Here is a 19,833-nt window from a genome sequence, read left to right on the forward strand (position 1 = left end):
TCTAAAACCTCTTCAGACATGTTTTGGACGAGGGAACAACGTTATAAGTTGATTTTTCATAATGCTCCCTTTTGAAAATGAAGTGAAAAAGTGAATTGAAATAATTTTGGACACATTGGCACAGTATTAGTATCTATTAGCTCATGTTTTTACCTTAAAATTATGACTGTGCATGGAAAGAAGGAGCTTTTCTTTTACACATATAACAACATTCTAAAATGGAAAAAGTCAATTGCCACGTCTACATGAGAGCTTTAATTCTGATTGAAAATAATTTAGTTCGGAATAAAAATGAATTCCGCTTTAAAAAGACCAATAAACACTTAATTCCTAACGGAAATGATTATTCGGAATTAAACTTAATTCTGAAGTAAGTGGGTTGTTTATTCCAATTTTAAACCAAATTATTTAGTTCCTCAATCATGTAAATCAGGGGTGTCCAGCTCATTTTGGTCCGGGGGCCGTATCCAACCGACTTTGATCCCAAAGGGATCATGTCATATAAACCCCAAAAATAACAATAAGTTCAAATATTTGTGCAGAGAAACACAAATCTATTACAGAAATCTTTTTTAATTGATGAACTGTTTCTTATTATAATATTATAATATTACAATATTATGAACAACCTGAAACTTGAAGAAAAATTCAATTTCAACACAATGTTTTAACAATAACTTGTTTGCAAACAGGAATAAGTCAGTTTTTCTTGTAAAATCCTGCACTCAGCTCCACTTTTCTCATGTTGGACATTTTGTTGATGAGGGTGTCACGGTCAACAGTCAAAACGATCGTCCTTTAAGAGCGTTTGGAAAGAGACAAGTCTTCATTTGTGCTGCTCTGGTGGGAGGGGCCACGTACAGAGACGCTGGAGACGCTGCTGTGATAAACACCGCAGAAAATTAACAATGTTTTAATAGAAAATACTATTCAAATATTTTAGTAGAAAATCAGCCAAGGGCCACATTAAAGGTCTTGGAGGACCGGATCCAGCCCCCGGGCCGTTATGTTTGACACCTGTGATGTAAATGTTTATTCTTCTTAAAAATAATTCTGGTCATTCAGTTCATGCTCGTTGGGTCGCACTTTGATCCGGCTCCACCAGTCCTCGTTTCGGACTTTCCTCCACGTCTCTTTGGATTTGTGAGCGGGATGTGGGAGTGGGCTGAGGTAGAACAGCCTCACACTCACTTTGTCTTCTTCCTCCTTCTCCGACACTCTTCCCTTCTCCTCCTCCGCCGACAGACGTAAAACACCATGAGAGAATTCTCCAGCTGCTGCGCAATTATCATCGGAACCACTGCGGAAAAAAGTTTGGATCGTGTTTGTGTCCGTGGCGTAACGACAAACGGAGACGTCAGAAAAGCCGGTAGCAGCTGAAGTGTGTGTTTTCTTCCGGTCGACGTAAATACGTTGGCGTCTCTGTCGCTGAACAGAATTAAATAAAGACGATTTAACGTGTTTTCCATTTAAACCTCAATTCAGAATTATGACGTCCATGTAAATTCAGAGAACTGTTTAATTCAGAACAATTTAGAATTAAAAAACATAATTTAGACACAGATGAATACTGTCATTGTGTCCTTGGGCAAGACTGACTAAAATGTGGAAAAGCTCTATATAAAAATGTGACCAATGTGACCAAGATTATACAGGTGTAAAAATGTGTAGTTTTAACTTGATAAAACGCCGCACTCTGAACTGGAACTTGTTTCAAATTCTGACACTGAACATGTAACCGCTCGGCACAAACGTGAGCTCTGGAGTTTTTGGACTTGATTGAATAATTGCAATATTTATACAAGGTCTTGCGAGATTTCCCTCAACAGTCTTCAGTCTTCTGCCAGTGAAATGTTCCAGAGAATTAATCAAAAATATTTCACAAAACACTTTTTCTTATTTTCTTTGTGCTCGGTCCAGACACATTTAGAAGAACTGTCAAAGGGGTTTTCAGGGCTCCAAACACACAACTCCCTCCTCTGCATTAAACCATCATCTGTCATATTTATGGTTTCATTACAGTTCAACAGTTCTCAGCGGTGTGTAGTTACTTTTACTTGTAACATTTTAAAGAAATTGTTCTTTACTAACAGAATACTTCCACTCTTACTTGAGTAAACGTGGTTTCTCTTCCCACTGTGAGTACCGTATTTTTCGGATTATAAGTCGCACTGGACGCATTTTTTGGGGGGAAATGTATTTTATAAAATCAGAGACCAGGAACCGGCATTTTATCTTGTAGTTTTTATCAAGTTCTAGTGAAAAACAATAGAAGAGAGAACAACAGACTGTTAACGTCACATATGAACAGTTCTTCAGATAAACTATAACATAAACAACAGAACAGAACAAGTTTAACAAACTCTCCATCTCACTCCAAATCACTAAATCCATTCAATTCTTCATCCTCGGTGTCACTTTTGAGCAACTCCACGACCTCCGCAGGTAAACAGAGCGACGCTTCCTCTTCTGTGTCGCTGTCGTCAGACTCAGCATCAGTTCCAGTTACAACCCCAATTCCAGTGAAGTTGGGACGCTGTGTAAAACTAAAAAAAAAAACAAAAAAAACAGAATACAATGATGTGCAAATCCTTTTCAACCTATATTGAACTGCATAAAAGACATGATATTAATGTTCAAACTGATAAACTTTATTGTTTTTATGCAAATATTCACTCATTTTCACTTTGATCTCTGCAACACGTTCCAACGTTCCTACGTGCAGAGATTTCTCCAGATTCTCGGAATCTTTTGATGATATTATGGACCGTAGATGATGAAATCCCTAAATTCCTTGCAATTGTACATTGAGAAATGTTGTTCTATTTGCTCACACAGTTGTTCACTAAGGCTACGTTCAGACTGCAGGGCTTAATGCTCAATTCCGACTTTTTTGTGAAATCCGATGTTTTTGCGAGGTCGTTCACATTTCCAATTAAATGTGACTTGTATGTGACTCCAGTGTGAACGTTAAACGGCCCAAAAGTGTCCCGCATGTGACACTGGAGACATGACGACGTCAACCGCAGCGAGCGTCTCTGTGTTTACAGAAGTTGTCCAAACATGGACGCAGCATCGAGCACCTGGAGATTTTAAAGTTCCTCTCGTACCGGAGCCAGAACATGAACAACTTACTTGTTTTAAGGAGGAGATTGAGAAGGAGAAGGACGAGGTTTTTGGTCGTGGTGTTTTGTGGGACAGTCCGTTGAAAGGAACGTGTGGATGTGGAGACGGAGCCAAGAGTGGTGAGTGGTGATGTGCCTCGCTTCAGTGACATGGAGTTTCTCCTACTTCAGTGCAGAATAGTGACGTTTGTGTCTTGTTGATGACGTGTAGGTGGATGAATGCACTTTGGCCGTTCAGACTGAAGTCACATGTCAAAAGATCAGATATGTATCGGTTTCAGGAGCACATATCCAAGTGTCCTGGGTCACATTTGAAAAAATCGGATCTGTGTCGTTCAGACTGTCATTAAAAGATCAGATACAGGAACATAGGGGCCAAAAAATCAGATTTGGGTCACTTCAGGCTGCAGTCTGAACGCAGCCAAAGTGGTGAGCCTCGCCCCGTCTTTGCTGGTGAATAGCTGAGCCCTTTGGGGAAACTCCTTTTACACTCGATCATGACACTCACCTGTTTCCAATGAACCTGTTCACCTGTGAAATGTTCCAAACAGGTGGATTTCAAGCATTCCTCAACTTTCCCATTCTTTTGTTGCCCATCCCAGCAGACATCAAATTGAAAATGAGTGAATATTTGCATAAAAACAATAAAGTTTATCAGTTTGAACATTAAATATCATGTCTTTGTAGTTCATTCAGTTCAATATAGGTTGAAAAGGGTTTGCAAATCATGGTATTCTGTATTTTTTTTAGTTTTACACAGCGTCCCGTCATTGGAATTGGGGTTGACAGGATGGTTTCGTTGTCACTGAAGTCCAGGCTTTGTCCATCCATCCAGTGACTTCCAGGAAAGTTTCATGGTGCATCCTCCCAGTTGCCGTGAAGCTGTGTTCTCCATCCCCGTTTTTTGCCAGTCCCTCACAAGTTTCTCGCTCACTCCAAACTAGGGATGGGCATGATTAGTCGATTAATCGATAATTGATCATTAAGAATTTCATCGATTACGTAAATTTTAATCGACAAACCGAATGTAGGTTACTGTGTGTAGTGTGACCAAACAGGTGTGTACATGTGTCTCTGCATCAGAAAGAGCGAGACACAAACAGCCAGTCCACCTGCAACGTACCGAAGTGCATATGCGTATTTAACGATGATTTGTACAAGAAATTCCACACTTTCCGTTGCGTTCGGGACAAGTGTGAGTCCATGTGCACAGTGTATAAAGCAGCACATATGTTTCTGTGTCCAGTGGGAAAAAGTTTTGCCAGGTGAGAGTCGCTCAATGTCGGATGACGAGTCCCCACCTCCCTCCCCCCGTACGGTGTCCTGGTTTTGACAAACGCAAATCTGGTCACACTAACCTGTATTCACCTGAGTCATGTCTTTTAATCCGACAGAAATTGAACCACATCAGCGACACAAGAGCTGTAGTTTTATCTTCGCTTAGTTTATGCAAATTAGCGATGTGGTTTTTAGTTTCGTTTCTGTGAGAGTTGAACAAAACTGAATTAACACATAATAATAAACGGGCTGATGTGGCTCTAGAGTCGTTACGTTTTATTTGTCGTAAAGTTTAATTTATTTATGCAGATTAGTAGTGCAGATAGTAATAATAATGATGATCATTTTAATACAAAAAGGTTAATGATTAATCGATAATCGATCGTAAATTCTCTCGACGATCGATTAAGAAAATTTCATCGAATGCCCATCCCTACTCCAAACTTTCTTTCTGCTGCTCAATTATTGTTTTCGGCTGAATATTTCACTACTTGCCGCAGGACAGAGGCTCTTTCTACAGGAGACATGCGCAAGTGACAGTGGTACAGCAGATACTGACACACAAGACTAGAACCTCTCGACGCTTCAGTGTGAAAATTTAAATATGTAAGTCGCTCCTGAGTATAAGTCGCAGGAAACACCCAAAACATGAAAAAAAAGTGCGACTTATACTTAGAAAAATATGGTAATTGGTACGGTAATATGGTTATTTGAACAACTGTGCTTCTTGCAGCGCTCCTTCAGATTTTTTAATTTTCCAATTTTTGTGTCTGTCCTTTGAAAACACCAGATTTTGTGCATTTTTTAAATTTATTTTTTTATGTTTTGTCCTTCAAATTACATCAGCTTCAAATTAAAAAATCAGATATTACGCCCTGACAGACATGACATCACAAGGTGGAACAGAGGATTTTGAGCTTTGGTGATGTAAATAATAAATAAAAATAAATAATAAAGTTTTACTCAAACGTCTGAATGGAACAAAACACAACTCCAGGTCTGTTTTTGAGGAGGAAACGACACTACAACACGACTTAAAGCTCACAAAAGTCAAATTTGTGTCGTATTTTAACTACCAAACAGTATGAAACAGTTTTGCTCATTGGTTGTTGCCCTCTATCCAGACAGTTCGAGGTTCAGTTTCCACGTTTTCTCTGTGTCAAAGTGTCCGTGTGATTGGAGACAGCCGAAGATTGTCGGACTGAAATCCTCTGAACAGAATTTCCAGTCCAGTCACCGCTCGCTCCTCAGACGGAGCTGTCCAATCAAATTTGTTTATTTCCGCGAGACATGGTAAACGGACAAGCTCATTGGTCATCTGTCATTTAGCACAAAATCGAACGCGCTCACTTCACATTAAAAGTGTTCAGTGTTTCGTATTGATTCTGCAGAAGTTTCTCTGATTGGCTAATTCACCTGTCAATCACGGCTATTTCAACTCTGGGAGAGAAGACCGACTCCGCACGTCTTTGTATCGGAAAAGTGTACAGTCTCCAAAGCTCAAAATGCTCTGTTCCACTTTGTGATGTCATGAAATGGTAGTTTTAAGGTTAACAGCTGCGTTTTACCTTTAGTTTAGTCGAGATCGGCAATTCCAGGACTGAATTATCCAAATGATTTTAGTGAAGGCGTGTGGAGTTTAAAAGCACAGTGGAGTTCACGAGGTGGAACAGTGTTTTCCATTTGAGAGAACTCAGCCTAAAAATGCAGGATTTGTGTGTTAAACATGTGTGAATGAAACAAAACAAATCAGAAAATAGTAGGAGTGTAATCGTACATAAAAAATCACAGTACGTACCTCGGTTTTGAGGTCACGGTTCAGTTCATTTTCGGTTTAGTATGGGAAGAAAATTCAAGACCATTTGCTTCTTGTTTATTTAACTGTTTATTAAACCAACTACCGTATTTCCCGGGATATTAGACGCGCTCTTAAGCCTCCAACCCCATCCAAAAACGACTGCGTGCCACAATGGAGAGCGACCTATACACGAATCCACTCGGGTGTCCCAGCACGACTTTAGTAAACTACAAAGCCGCACCACCCGCAGAACACGCAAACACACACGGAGCAGACAGCGACCGCACAGAGAAAAACACCCACAGACACACTCATCACTCCACGCCGACGAGGAACGAAACGGACGAACGAACCGAAAAAGCGAGCGCAATGTGCCGCTTCTAGACACGACTGAACAACTGAGTCACTGCGAACACGCCGACAATCCGTTGGTCCCAGACAGCACCCTCCCTACACGCCACAACTGAACAAAGCCCAGAGTCACCGTGAACGAACAAACAAACAAAACCACTCACCCATCACACTGTTGTGTTTCCTTTAAAGCGGAGTGTGCAAAAATATTGAAATATCAATATATCGTATCGTTTAATGTGATGATACAGTATCAAGATCTTGGGCCGCTGTATCGATATATCACCAAGAGTATTTTTTGGTATATTTTACTAAATTATTTTGTTACAGAGCTACAGTTTTGTTGCTTGTTCAGAGAAAGGAAACACATTTATGCGACAGATTTGACATTTTCACTGTTTTGATTATTAAAATGTTTGTGTTTCATAATAACTTTGCACAAGAAGTGGTTTAACAAAGATTTTTAGTATCACAGCCATAATTTAGCCTTTATTTTTATTGGACTGTATTGAATCGATTAGAAATATATCGTATCGAATCGAAAGTGCACTGTATCGAGATATGTATCGTCTCGTGGCCTATGCATCGAGGTATGTATTGTATCGGCAACTTCTTAATTATACCCAGCGCTAGTTTATTTGTGAAAAAAGTTCGAAAATAGACCATTTAATGACAGGGCATCTTATAATCCAGAGCACCTAATAGTGCAGAAAATACGGTATTTGTTTTAACATTATACAAACGGAAAAATAAAATAAATGCAAAGTGCCGCTTGGTAATACTAATAAGTTAAACAAAATATTCTCAAATAAGAAACAAATATATGAAATATTAAAAAAAATTAAAAAAATCTTCATATTTTTGGCCAGGAAAGACAACTTCTGTTACGTGCCGGCGAAAGTGAGGAAAGGGGCGTGACGACCGTAGTTTTGCGAGGATTCACGTGGTTCGGAGGGACGTTGTCAAGGCTGGGGGGCAATTGTTGTCAAGGCGGCCGTCCTAACTATAAAGCGCTGCGAGAAACACTGCGACCCCAATCACGGATGAGTTCCCTCGTGAATATTAGGCTACATTCAGACTGCAGGGCTTAATGCTCAATTCCGATGTTTTTGCGAGGTCGTTCATATTTCCAATTAAATACGTCTTGTATGTGACTCCAGTGTGAACATTAAACAGCCCAAAAGTGTCCCGCATGTGACACTGGAGACACGACGACGTCAACCGCAGCGAGCGTCTCTGTGTTTACGGAAGTTGTCCAAACATGGACGCAGCATTGAGCACCTGGAGATTTTAAAGTTCCTCTCGTACCGGAGCCAGAACATGAACAACTTACTTGTTTTAAGGAGGAGATTGAGAAGGAGAAGGACGAGGTTTTTGGCCATGGTGTTTTGTGGGACAGTCCGTTGAAAGGAACGTGTGGATGTGGAGATGGAGCCAAGAGTGGTGAGTGTGTGCTTCATGTGACATGGAGTTTATTAACAATTTTCGCCTTCTTCAGTACAGAATAGTGACGTTTGTGGCTTGTTGATAACGTGTAGGTCGGATGAATGCGCTTTGACCTTTCAAACTGATGTCGCATGTCAAAAGATCAGAAATGTATCAGTTTCAGGAGCACATATCCAAGTGTCCTGTTCGCATTGGAAAAAAATCGGATCTGTGTCGTTCAGACTGTCATTAAAAGATCAAATACAGGTCGAATAGGGGCCAAAAAATCGGATTTGGGCCACTTCAGGCTGCAGTCTGAACGTAGCCTTAAAGACTCGAGCCTTCGGTGAAACTGCACATGTAGTGGCGGAATGTAAACACACACAAATTACGGGAATTTACTCGTTTACAGCCCTGCACCGAACTGAACGTCCTGTAACGAAAGAGTTCAGCACAAATACACGAACCGTTACACCCCTAGAAAATGGCGTAATGTTGAGCCCTTTAACTGTAACTGACTCTAATAGCTACAACATCATTCTTTATTTGGACAGATTTCTATAAACTTTGAAGAGGCTTTTGTTCATTTTTATGAAGTACTTCCTCTTTAGTGATGGCAGTTGTCCATATTATAAAAGAATTAACCACTTCAAACTAGAAATGTCTGTTTATTCTTGATACATTTCAGTGACAAAATATTGAGTTTAGAAGTCTGCTCCACGCTCCTCTCACTCCTCCTCCTCTTCTTTCTCCTTTTCCACCCCCTCTCTCCGAGTCCTTGGTCCGTTTTGTTGTTTCCAGCCCCGGACATGTCTCGAATGCTGATGTAAAAGATGAATTATTGGGTTATACGGCAGATGTTAGACTCTGCTGTGTCATGTCTCCACGATCACCTTGAAATGGAGCGGGAGGATATATTTGCTTTTTGCCCTTTTCCCCTCGACATTACCTGAAGACAATCTGTAAAAGGCCCGGTACAATATGCCTGGAGTTTGTTTAATAATTTGGGATTTGTAGCAATTCATTAAGCAAATTAGCGAGAGGTCCTTTTATTAATATCACTTTATCTGTCCACGAAGGGCAATTTAAGCAGAGTGAGCAGTAAAATATCATAATAATAATAAAAGAAAGCTCAAATTAAAGTCCCAGTGTAGCTCAACAGGTCGTCAGATCCAGTGGCAGTGCCGTTTGAGGAGAGTAACAATCCTTAGGACAAAAGTGCTCCTTCTTTCTGTACTGCAGCATCACAGCAGCCTCCAGAGGGCGCTAAGTGAACAACCTGTTCTTCTTAGTTGGTCAAAATCCCCAAATGTTAAGTTAAATTGAACCCTTCCAGCCCAATGGTATCATATATGATACAGGGGAATGTGTTTAACCGTGCATAACTTTCCAACCATAAATTAAAAACTTTGAAGAGCTAAGAGTTGTGGCTTTCCCAGCATATTTCCGGCATTTCACGCTGTGTGGTGACATAGGGAAGATTTGTGTCCAATAGGAACTTTGTTTTCTGCCAAACGCATGCGCTCCGTCCATTTTGATTGGGCCAAACTTTGCCAAAGAGTGTAGTGAGTCAAAATGGTCGACTGCCCAATCAATTGCCCTTAGGTCTGGAACGGGAAAGATATATATTTAAAAAAACTAAACTAAACAAAAGAGCCACTCACGACCATGGCAGCTACAGAATCCAATTATTTATTTTCCGTCAGATGACAATCGTGATACTACCAGTCATTAAAGCAGCATTGTGTGTGAAGTGTCTTGCCCAGGGACACAAAGGCAGTAACTTGTTGCGTTAGTTCTCATCAAACCTTAAGTTAGAGCAGAAATAAGTAACGATTTTATCTCATTAAATGTCGTTTTAAGTCAACGAGATGGTTAAATCTGTATTTTCGGGGTGTTTTAAGCGTCTTTCGTCTCCCCCTGGTGGCTCTGTGCGGAAAAACAGCCTTGCAATATGTCCGACACGACCCGAAAAGAGTTCTGGGAGATCGTGGTCCTTTTTTTTTAAGCATTATATTTTGTGATTCTACTTCATTAATAGAAGAAAAGAAGAAAAAACGTATTTGAGTTTGTTCTCTGGCCGTGCATTCTCATACGGGAGCAACAGGGGGAGCTCTATCACTGAAATCTGTTCACTTCTGCCTCAAGTGTCCTGCCGTGGCCTGTGCTACGCAGCGCTGGACCCGAGTCACACATTCTGTCACTCTTGTCGTCGCCTCGGAAATGACAATAAATTACCGTCTCACCTCGTAAATACTTTGAACATTACAGGCTGCACCAAATAAATCCAGACGCGATTCAGTTGGAACATGCAAATCAAAACACCCACATAAATCAAGTCTTTTACTTAGTGTTTTTATAGACACCGCGTCTTCTACTGTCTTTTTACTTCTCTATTCTTCTACTCTATAAATCGCTTGCAATTAGGGAAGTCTTTAATCGGTCAGTGGAGTCTTAGTCGATGAATCATTTTATTTAGATTATAAGGATTTCCACGGGACGAAAGCAGAAAGGCAAAATGAGTGAAGAATCCGTGTATCATTCGTTCATTCGTGTTTCAATAGAAAACCAAAAAAATAAGAAAACGGATAACAATTCATTTTTTCAGTTTTCGATTTTGTGTTTAAAAACGCTAATGGTCGTTTCCTGTTTTCGTGATTTAAACTGCGATGCCGGACTTTTGCGTCACATTCGGACTGAACCAGGCCTAAAACAGATCTGGGACCAGACCGGAAGCAGATTGGGACTGAGACCAGGACTTAGATCGGGACCGGGACCAGGACTGGGACGGAGACCAGGACTGATTTAGTTTTTGATCTCTGCTTCGAGCCTTGCTGTCATTGTTGATAATTATTGCGAGAAATCATGAACGTGACCAGTGTCTTCACATAGAGGATTGTCATTAATCTTTATTAATAATGTAAAACTAAAGGCAAACTGAGCAAATGTGTTTTATCAGAAGAGTGTAACAAACTGGAAGCACTTTGTATGACTCAGAACCCATGAAGTAGCTCTCAGTTTTCAAAAAGGTTGGTGACTTCTGTACTATACCACATGCTTTCTCCACATACAAAATATTAAATTATGCTTTGCAATCGACACGTGTCAATCGTAGGGAAAAGTAACAACCCCTTGTGGTGATGTACGCTAATAGAGTTGGACGAGATAGTCAGGCTGACAACACCTAGTGCCTCTGCTCAATTTCATTTCCCTCCAGCAACTAGGTCGGGAATCAAAATAGAAAAATAGACGATTCGCAAAAACCCTGGAAGTGCGAGATCGGGCACCAGCCAATCAGCAAAGAGTCTTACATTCTGTGTTATCAACGATTCCCAAGATCGAGGATTTAAGCCGGAATAAAGAGAATGTTTGGTGAATTTTATCAAGGGGAAAGACGTTATTGTCCTTCTTCCTACGGAATTTAGCGACCAAATAGCACCAATTGGTTAAAAAAAAACGTCAAGCGAACGAATGCCTAATGCTGCGAGGTCAGACGGTTTCTACGAAGTGAAACCGGCTGATGAATCAGACTAGTGCTATACCATATGCTTTCTCCACATACAAAATGTTAAATTACGCATTGCAAATGACAAGTGGCAATCATACGGATAAGTAACAACGTTTTGTGGTGATTTTAGCAAATAGGGGTGGGACGAGACACAATTTTCACGACATGAGACACACCACAAGATCAGGTCCACGAGAACGAGACAAGACGAGACTCTGACATATTTGTAATAAATAAGTAGTGCAGGTTTCACAATTTTTGTTTCACTGTTTTTATTTACTTCATGTGATACTTCAGTGGTCATTGTACTGCTGCTTTTTGGAAATACAGCTTCTCAAATTGTGTAACTCACCAGCTTTTAACCTTTTTTTTTTCTTAGCCAAATAGCCGGGGGTAATTCATGATAATCGTGCACTTCTGGAAAAGATTTTGATTTTTGGGAGGGTGTTAGATATGGGCCTAAGTTTTTCAAAAATCCATGGATACAAGTTGTGGTGCGCCCCCTAGTGGCCAGTATACATAAATTCCAAAATGGCCTCTGCCGAAATAAGAAAAAGTTATCCATTACAATCGCAATGGACTCTACAACATTCTAGTAAAACCAGCTGAATCTGATGCCAAAGCCTGTGTAAACTGGTCGAACACATTCTGGAGCATTTCTTGGAACCATGAAACAATTTCTACACCTTATTTAACTTTGAATTCAGAAATAGCCATGGTAGCACTTTATAATAACTACACCTTATTTAGCCTTAACAAAGCATGAACAAAGACTTAATTAATAATGATTCACGCTTAGTAACTACTTAATTACTACCTGAATTAGCACTTAACTTGCACTTAATTCGCCTGTGCTGTAAATAGTTACTCAGTACTTCTTAATTACTCATGAACTAACCATTTGCATGTTTACAAATGCATATTTAAGTTCACATTTGAGCATTTATTAATCATTAGTAAGCCATGAGAGAATGATTTACTAATAATAAAATGCAATGATCATTCAGGCAGCTGTTATCTGTTAGTTAAGTCTTTCTGAGAGCTTTTCTAAAGTGAAGATGAATTATGATTTATTAAGCATTTGTTAAGTTTGATCAAATTCCAGAGAAACAATAATGCATTATTAGTAAATCATTCTCTCATGTCTTACTAATCATTAATAAATGCTCAAATTTGTACTTAAATTTACATTTACAAATGCACACACAAATGGTTAGTTCATGAGTAATTAAGTAAGAAATACTTATGAGTAACTATTTACAGCACAGGTGAATTAAGTGCAAGTTAAGTGCTAATTCAGGTACTAATTAAGTAGTTACTAAGCGTGAATCATTATTAATTAAGTCTTTGTTCATGCTTTATTAAGGCTAAATAAGGTGTAGTTATTATAAAGTGTTACCATAGCCATTTTCTGATAAAGACTTTTGCATAACAATATTTTTAAGACTAGAATGATGGTAACGTGTTCAATATTATTGTTTAAGAATGTACATGTGGGTTTAGAGGCCTGAATGATCTTTATACAGTGTCTTATTGCATATCAGAGATATGGACCATTTTCCAAGCAAAAAGTGACCATGACAATAAATTTGGCATGAAAATGGTCTTAAAATAGGAAGATAGTATTAAAATCACATTCCTTTTATCAAGTCAAGTAGAAACAGTGTCATGATACAACAATTTAAGACAAAAGGAAGGTGGGATGCAACTTTTTCTCTTTTCAGCATGAGCCATTTTGGATTTTATGTACACCAGCCTTTAGGGGGCGCACCCCAGCTTGTATGCATGGATTTTTAAAAACCTAACACCCTGCCAAAAATCTAAATCTTTTCCAGAAGTGCACAATCCTTATGATATTTCACACATTCCCTCCCAACTATAAGCTAAATTCAGAGGAAAAAAAATCTCACAAGATAATTTTCCTCGTGTGCGTGATCTTGTGGCAATTTTGCCTCGCGAGATCTTTTGGTACGAGATTTTGTCCCATTCCTATTTAGTTATTGCTAGAAAACTGATGCGGAGATGTCTTTTTTTAATTGAATTTATACATAAAAAACATACAAAAACATAAAAAAAACTAATGTCTTATAAATTATAGTCAGATTTATTTTTAGCAGAGTGACCGATGTGGTAGAATTAAAACGATCCCGAATTAAATTAACTCAAATATTACTCAAACTGTACCGTTCCGCCCGTGCCGTCTGCGTAAAAGCACAGGTACGAGAGATGACACGAGAAATAAAAAATAACGAGGCTCTTTCCAATCTCCATTAGCCCGCGTAGATACTGTGATCTAGTTACAGCATACGGACAAACCTCGACGTCACTTTCAATTACATAACACAGAATGTCTCCACTGTGCGCGATCCCACATATGGTCCATCATGTTGGAGCAGCGGAAGCTCTGACCAGCAGGGGGCCGTAAATCTCGGGGCTGATTTGTTTGGGAGACAGGTGGCCGTGAGTTGGCTGAGTAAATGCTATTGACACTGGAGGGAGATTCATCTTGTTTACCTTATAGTCCTTTATGAATACACGCACCATATGTCTCTGTGCTGTCAGCCTGGCATTGTTCACTTGTAAATCTTACCATGTTTAGAGCCGCGCGTTTGGGGCCAGGGCTGCACAAGAGTGGGTCAAAAAGTACAAAATGGAAAAGAATAGAGTTACAGCGCTTGGCAAATAACAAATTCTCAAGTGTGACATGTCGATTAAGAAAATATAGACAATGGGGTGTAACGATTTCCAAGTCTCACTGAACCTCATGGTACGATATTCATTGCGATATCGTGGGAAAGCTCTTGATTAGGGATGTAACAATATCCAAATCTCTCTGTGCGACATTGTTACGACCCCAACAATATGAGTCCCAACTGTTGTGTACCACTGGAGTGGACCCCAAAAACAGACTCAGAACGAGGGCAAAAATGCAAAAAAGAAACAAAGGTTTATTGACGAGGCAGGATAGGCAGTGGAGGAGCGAGGAGCCAGGAGCTGGAATGCCGGAGTCTTCCACAGCGGGAACTAGGAAATACAAAAATGCAGGTAAGTAACAGGAAGCGACGTAGAAACAAAAACTCACCATCAGGTAGACGAAACAATCTGGCAGAGTCTGGCAGGAGAGCTGGGCCTTTGTAGCAGGCTTGATTGGAGATGGAGAGCAGGTGCTCCCAGCAGACTCCGCCCACATCCACAAACAGAAGACTCAGGACAGGCAGGGGCGTGACACCAACATATTTAAAAAAGGACACAGGAGTCAAAATATAGCTCTTTAATTTCTTTTATTTATCGCTGGTTCTTAATTCATTTATTTATTTATTTTTACGTTTTTAAAGAAATTTTAAAAACCCTCCCGTGGCCAAAAAAATGATGAAAAGTAATGAACAGAAAGGTGATCCTTTCGAGGCGGCCAAACAGAACAAAAAGGTGCGACACCGGGCCAACCCCGTACAGGGCCGTAGAAGCCGGTGCCAGCGCCTGTAACTAAAGACAAGAAAAAAAACAAACCAACCTGAACCCAAAAGAAACGTGAAAACATCACAGCTGCTCCCACCAGGTCAAAACAAAAGGCTAACGGGTAACGCAGGCTACATTGGAGCCCACCCTGCACCTGGCTGACAGGGGGCGAGGCCTCCCTCAGGGCGCGGAGACTGGAGCGAGCAAGGTGAGCGGGGCTGGGCGGAGCAAGGCGCACGGAGCGGAGGAGCAGAGGGAGCGCCACGGGCAAACAGCCGTATTTATAGGCTCCGCACAGCCACACAAAAACAAACCACAAACAAAAACTATACCAAAAAAAAGACTAATTACAACCTACCACAAAAGGAAACAAAAACAGCTAATAATCTGAATTAATGTGCCTGCGCGTTACAGACATCTTCACGATATACATCTCACGGTACGATATTTATTGCGATATTTTATTGAGGCAAACAAAACTGTGAATATGCGACTTTTTACCTCTTAAAAAGCCTTGACAAGACGAAGAACTAAGACTTAAAAGTGTTAGAACTGTTATTTCTTCTGTCTGCACTGAAATGGAGCAAAGGATCATGGTCTATGTAGTTCCCTCTTTTTTTTTTTTTTTTTTAAGCTGTTGCTGCACCATAACTCTTAATTTAAGCAAAGAGACTTGTGATTCGATATATTGTGATGGTCCACGATATTATTGTGACAACTTTGACGATACGATATGACGATATTTCAGTTATCGTTACATGCCTAATAGACAATAATACTGAAGCAGAATTAGCTCCAAAAAAACAATTACAAATGAATATTATGGTGAAAAAACACAAACTGAAATAAATAAATACCAGAATACAATACAGTATTTTAGTAGAAATGTCATTTTAGTTTGTAATTCAACTTTTTACTGCCCAAATCTGTAGCCAGGCTGGCGCCACCTAGTGCCTCCGCTCAAATTCATTTCTCTCCAGCGACTAGATCAGGAATCAGAATACACTAGACTAGGGCTGGGTATCATTAAGAAGTTGCCGATACGATACATACCTCGATACAGTGAGCTTTCGATTCAATACGATATATTTCAAATCGATTCATTACAATTCAATAAAAATAAAGGCTAAATCATGTCTGTGATACTAAAAGTCTTTGTTAAACCACTTTTTGTGCAAAGTTCATATGAAACACAAACATTTTATTCCTCAAAACAGTGAAAATATCAAATGTGTCGCATAAAAAAGTTTCCTTCCTCTAAACAAGCACCAAAACTGTAGCTCTGTAACAAAATAATTTAGTAAAATATACCAAAAATACTCTTTGTGATATATCGATACAGCGGCCCACGATATCGATACTGTATCATCACATTAAGCGATACGATATATCGATATTTCAAGCCCCTACAATAGACGGTTCGCAAAAACCCCAGAAGTGCGAGTTCGGGCACCAGCCAATCAGCGAAGAGCCGTATATTCCGTGTTGTCAACGATTCCTAAGATCGAGGATTTAAAGTGTGCAGTGCCTACAGTTAGCGTCACACACCCAGAGTATCAAAGCATCAATTTATGCATAAGTCCAAAGAAGGTCCTGCAGAATTCTGACAATGCACTGTGCTCTCTTATTGATTTTGTCGTGGATGAGTTTGCTCTAAAATCTAATAAAAATTATAATTTGGGGAAAATGTCCAAAATCAGCCTTTCATATCACCCCCAAAATATCTGCCATCAGTACGTCTGTCACTATAATTACTAAATGGACTTGGTTCAGTGTATAAAAGCTGGAATAACATATTTGGGGCTCAGTATTTATCGTGTGTACAAGCCAATCCGTGTGCAGTGTTGGGAGTGTTACTTTTAAAATGTTTTCCCCTACAGATTACAGATTACATACACCAAAATGTAGTTTGTAACGTAATCCATTAAATTACTTAAAGCGAGTAACGTAATCTGAATACTTTGGATTACTTGGTTTGCTGTAAAGTAGCAAAGATTTGGAAATCTTCACATAAGATGTTTTGTCTGTTAAAAGACAATAAAAAAGCCCAGACTTTACTGAACCAAATTAAAAATATTATTGATAGAAGAGGACGAGACACGGTCCACACAGCATGATTTAGTCCTGTTAAATCCTGTTTGAGACATGGTTTAGACCTGGTTTTAGTCCTGGTTTAGTCCTGGTTTAGATCTGGTTTAGTCCTGGTTTAGTCCTGGTTTAGTCTTGGTTTAGTCCTGGTTTAGATCTGGTTTAGTCTTGGTTTAGTCCTGGTTTAGTCTTGGTTTAGTCTTGGTTTAGATCTGGTTTAGACCTGGTTTTAGACCTGGTTTAGACCTGGTCTAGACCTGGTTTTGACCTGGTTTTAGACCTGGTTTAGTCCTGGTTTAGATCTGGTTTAGTCTTGGTTTAGTCCTGGTTTAGTCTTGGTTTAGTCTGGTTTAGTCTTGGTTTAGTCTGGTTTAGTCTGGTTTAGTCTTGGTTTAGTCTGGTTTAGACCTGGTTTTAGTCCTGGTTTAGTCCTGGTTTAGATCTGGTTTAGTCTTGGTTTAGTCTGGTTTAGTCTTGGTTTAGTTTTTGGTTTAGATCTGGTTTTAGACCTGGTTTTAGACCTGGTTTAGACCTGGTTTAGACCTGGTTTTAGACCTGGTTTAGACCTGGTTTTAGACCTGGTTTGGACCTGGTTTTAGACCTGGTTTAGACCTGGTTTTAGACCTGGTTTGGACCTGGTTTTAGACCTGGTTTAGTCCTGGTTTTAGTCCTGGTTTAGTGTCCGGCAATGAGTGAAATTACCGGAAAAAAAAAAGGGGGCTATAGCCCAAAATGTGAAAACAGGAAAATACCTCTGTGTAATCCATTTATTTCAACCAAGTAACTGTAATCCAATTACCACTCACTGAAACAGTAACTGTAACTGAATACAGTTACTCATCAATTTGTACTCTGTTTACGTAACTCTGGTACATGTAATCTGTTACTCCCCAACACTGTCCGTGTGTACTACCAACTACAACACTACCACCTGAGCTAAAGCTTTACTCAAACACTTTAGTCCAAAGAGACTCTAAAAATGTGACTTCACTGCTCTCGTATCCAGTTTCTAATAAGACAAGCTCGTGGATGAGTTTGTACTAAACTCTAATTTGATCATTTCAGTCCAGTCCACTTTGTTTATATAGCACATTTCATAAACAGACAGTTTCCAAAGTGCTGCACAATTTGGGGAAAATTACCAAAATCGGACTTAGATCTTGGCTCAAAATATTTGTCATTGGTTTCGCTGGATTCTAAATTGTTGGTATCAGTATCAGCCATTAAAAAGTCATATTCGTCGATCTGTAACCCAATGTTTCTGACTTCTGTGTTGAGATGTTTATGTGAAGAGCGAGAGTCGAGCCACCAACCTTCAGATCAGTGGACGAACACTCTATGAACTAAGCTTTGTTTAAACCTTTATTTGTACAAAGAGTCTGTAGCAAAAACGTGACGGCACTGCTTTCGTTTCCAGTTTGTAGTAAGACAAGGCTGCAGATGAGTTTGTGTGAAATTCTAATTTGATAATTTGGCGAAAACTACCCAAATTGGCCTTAGATCTCAGCCCAAAATATCCAGCATTGGTTTCTCTGGATTCTAAACAGTCGGAATCTGCATCGGCCATAAAAAGAAACTCATATCAATCGATCTATAACCCAGTGTTTTTGACTTCTGTGTTGAGATGTTTATGTCGAGAGCGAACCACTAACCTTCAGATCAGTGGACGACTCTAACTCTGAGCTACTGCGTAAAGCTTTATTCAAACACTTAAGTCCAAAGAGGCTACAGCAAAAATGTGACTGTACGCTTCAGTTTGTAGGTCCAAATTCTAATTTGATCTCGACCCAAAATATCCAGCATTGATTTCCCTCGATTCTAAACATTCAGTATTGGTATCGGCCATGAAAAAACCCATATCGGCTGATCTATAACCCAATGTTTCCTACTTCTGTGTGGTGTTGTTTATGTCAAGAGCGGGATTCGAACCATCAAACTTCAGATCAGTGGATGAACACTCTACGAACTGAGCGTTGGCAAAAACATTTATCTGTACATTTAGGTCCAAAGTGTTTACAGCAGAAATGTAACTGCTCTGCTCTCGTATCCAGTTTGTAGGAAGACAAGCTCGTGGATGAGTTTGTACTAAGTTCTAATTTGATAATTTGGCGAAAATGACCAAAATTGGCCTTAGATCTCAGCCCAAAATATCCAGCATTATTTTCTCTGGATTCTAAACAGTCGGTATCTGCATCGGCCATCAAAGAAAACCTCATCAGTCGATCTATAACCCAATGTTTCTGACTTCTGTGTGGTGATGTTTATGTCAATAGCGGGATTTAAATCAGTGATGAGCACTTTACCAACTGAGCTACTGCTTTAACCTTTATTAGAACATTTAAGTCCAAAGAGGCAACAGCTGAAATGTGACTTCACTGCTCTCGTATCCAGTTTCTAATAAGACAAACTCGTGGATGAGTTTGTACTGAACTCTAATTTGATAATTTCAGTCCAGTCCACTTTGTTTATATAGCACATTTCATAAACAAACAGTTTCCAAAGTGCTGCACAATTTGGGGAAAATTACCAAAATCTGACTTAGATTTTGGCTCAAAATATCTGTCACTGGTTTCTCTGGATTCTAAATTGTTGGTGTCAGTGTCGGCCATTAAAAAAAAGTCATATTCGTCGATCTATAACCCAATGTTTTTGACTTCTGTGTTGAGATGTTTATGTCAAGAGCGAGATTCAAACCACCAATCTTCAGATCAGTGGATGAACACTCTATGAACTGAGCTTTGTATAAACCTTTATTTGTACAAAGGCTACAGCAAAAATGTGACGGCACTGCTTTCGTATCCAGT

The 19,833-nt window shown here is 39.6% G+C and overlaps 1 protein-coding gene across 2 annotated transcripts in view; it reads left to right on the forward strand.

Moving 5' to 3' along the window:
• arhgap10 (Rho GTPase activating protein 10) overlaps nt 1–19,833 on the forward strand; it is a 275,079-nt gene that overhangs the window by 209,140 nt on the left and 46,106 nt on the right. The gene's annotated exons all lie outside the window — the stretch shown is intronic.

This window comes from Boleophthalmus pectinirostris, unplaced genomic scaffold, assembly GCF_026225935.1.
Source record: "Boleophthalmus pectinirostris isolate CB_2022bp ecotype Guang Dong unplaced genomic scaffold, ASM2622593v1 HiC_scaffold_22, whole genome shotgun sequence".
Classification (NCBI taxonomy): Eukaryota; Metazoa; Chordata; class Actinopteri; order Gobiiformes; family Gobiidae; genus Boleophthalmus; species Boleophthalmus pectinirostris.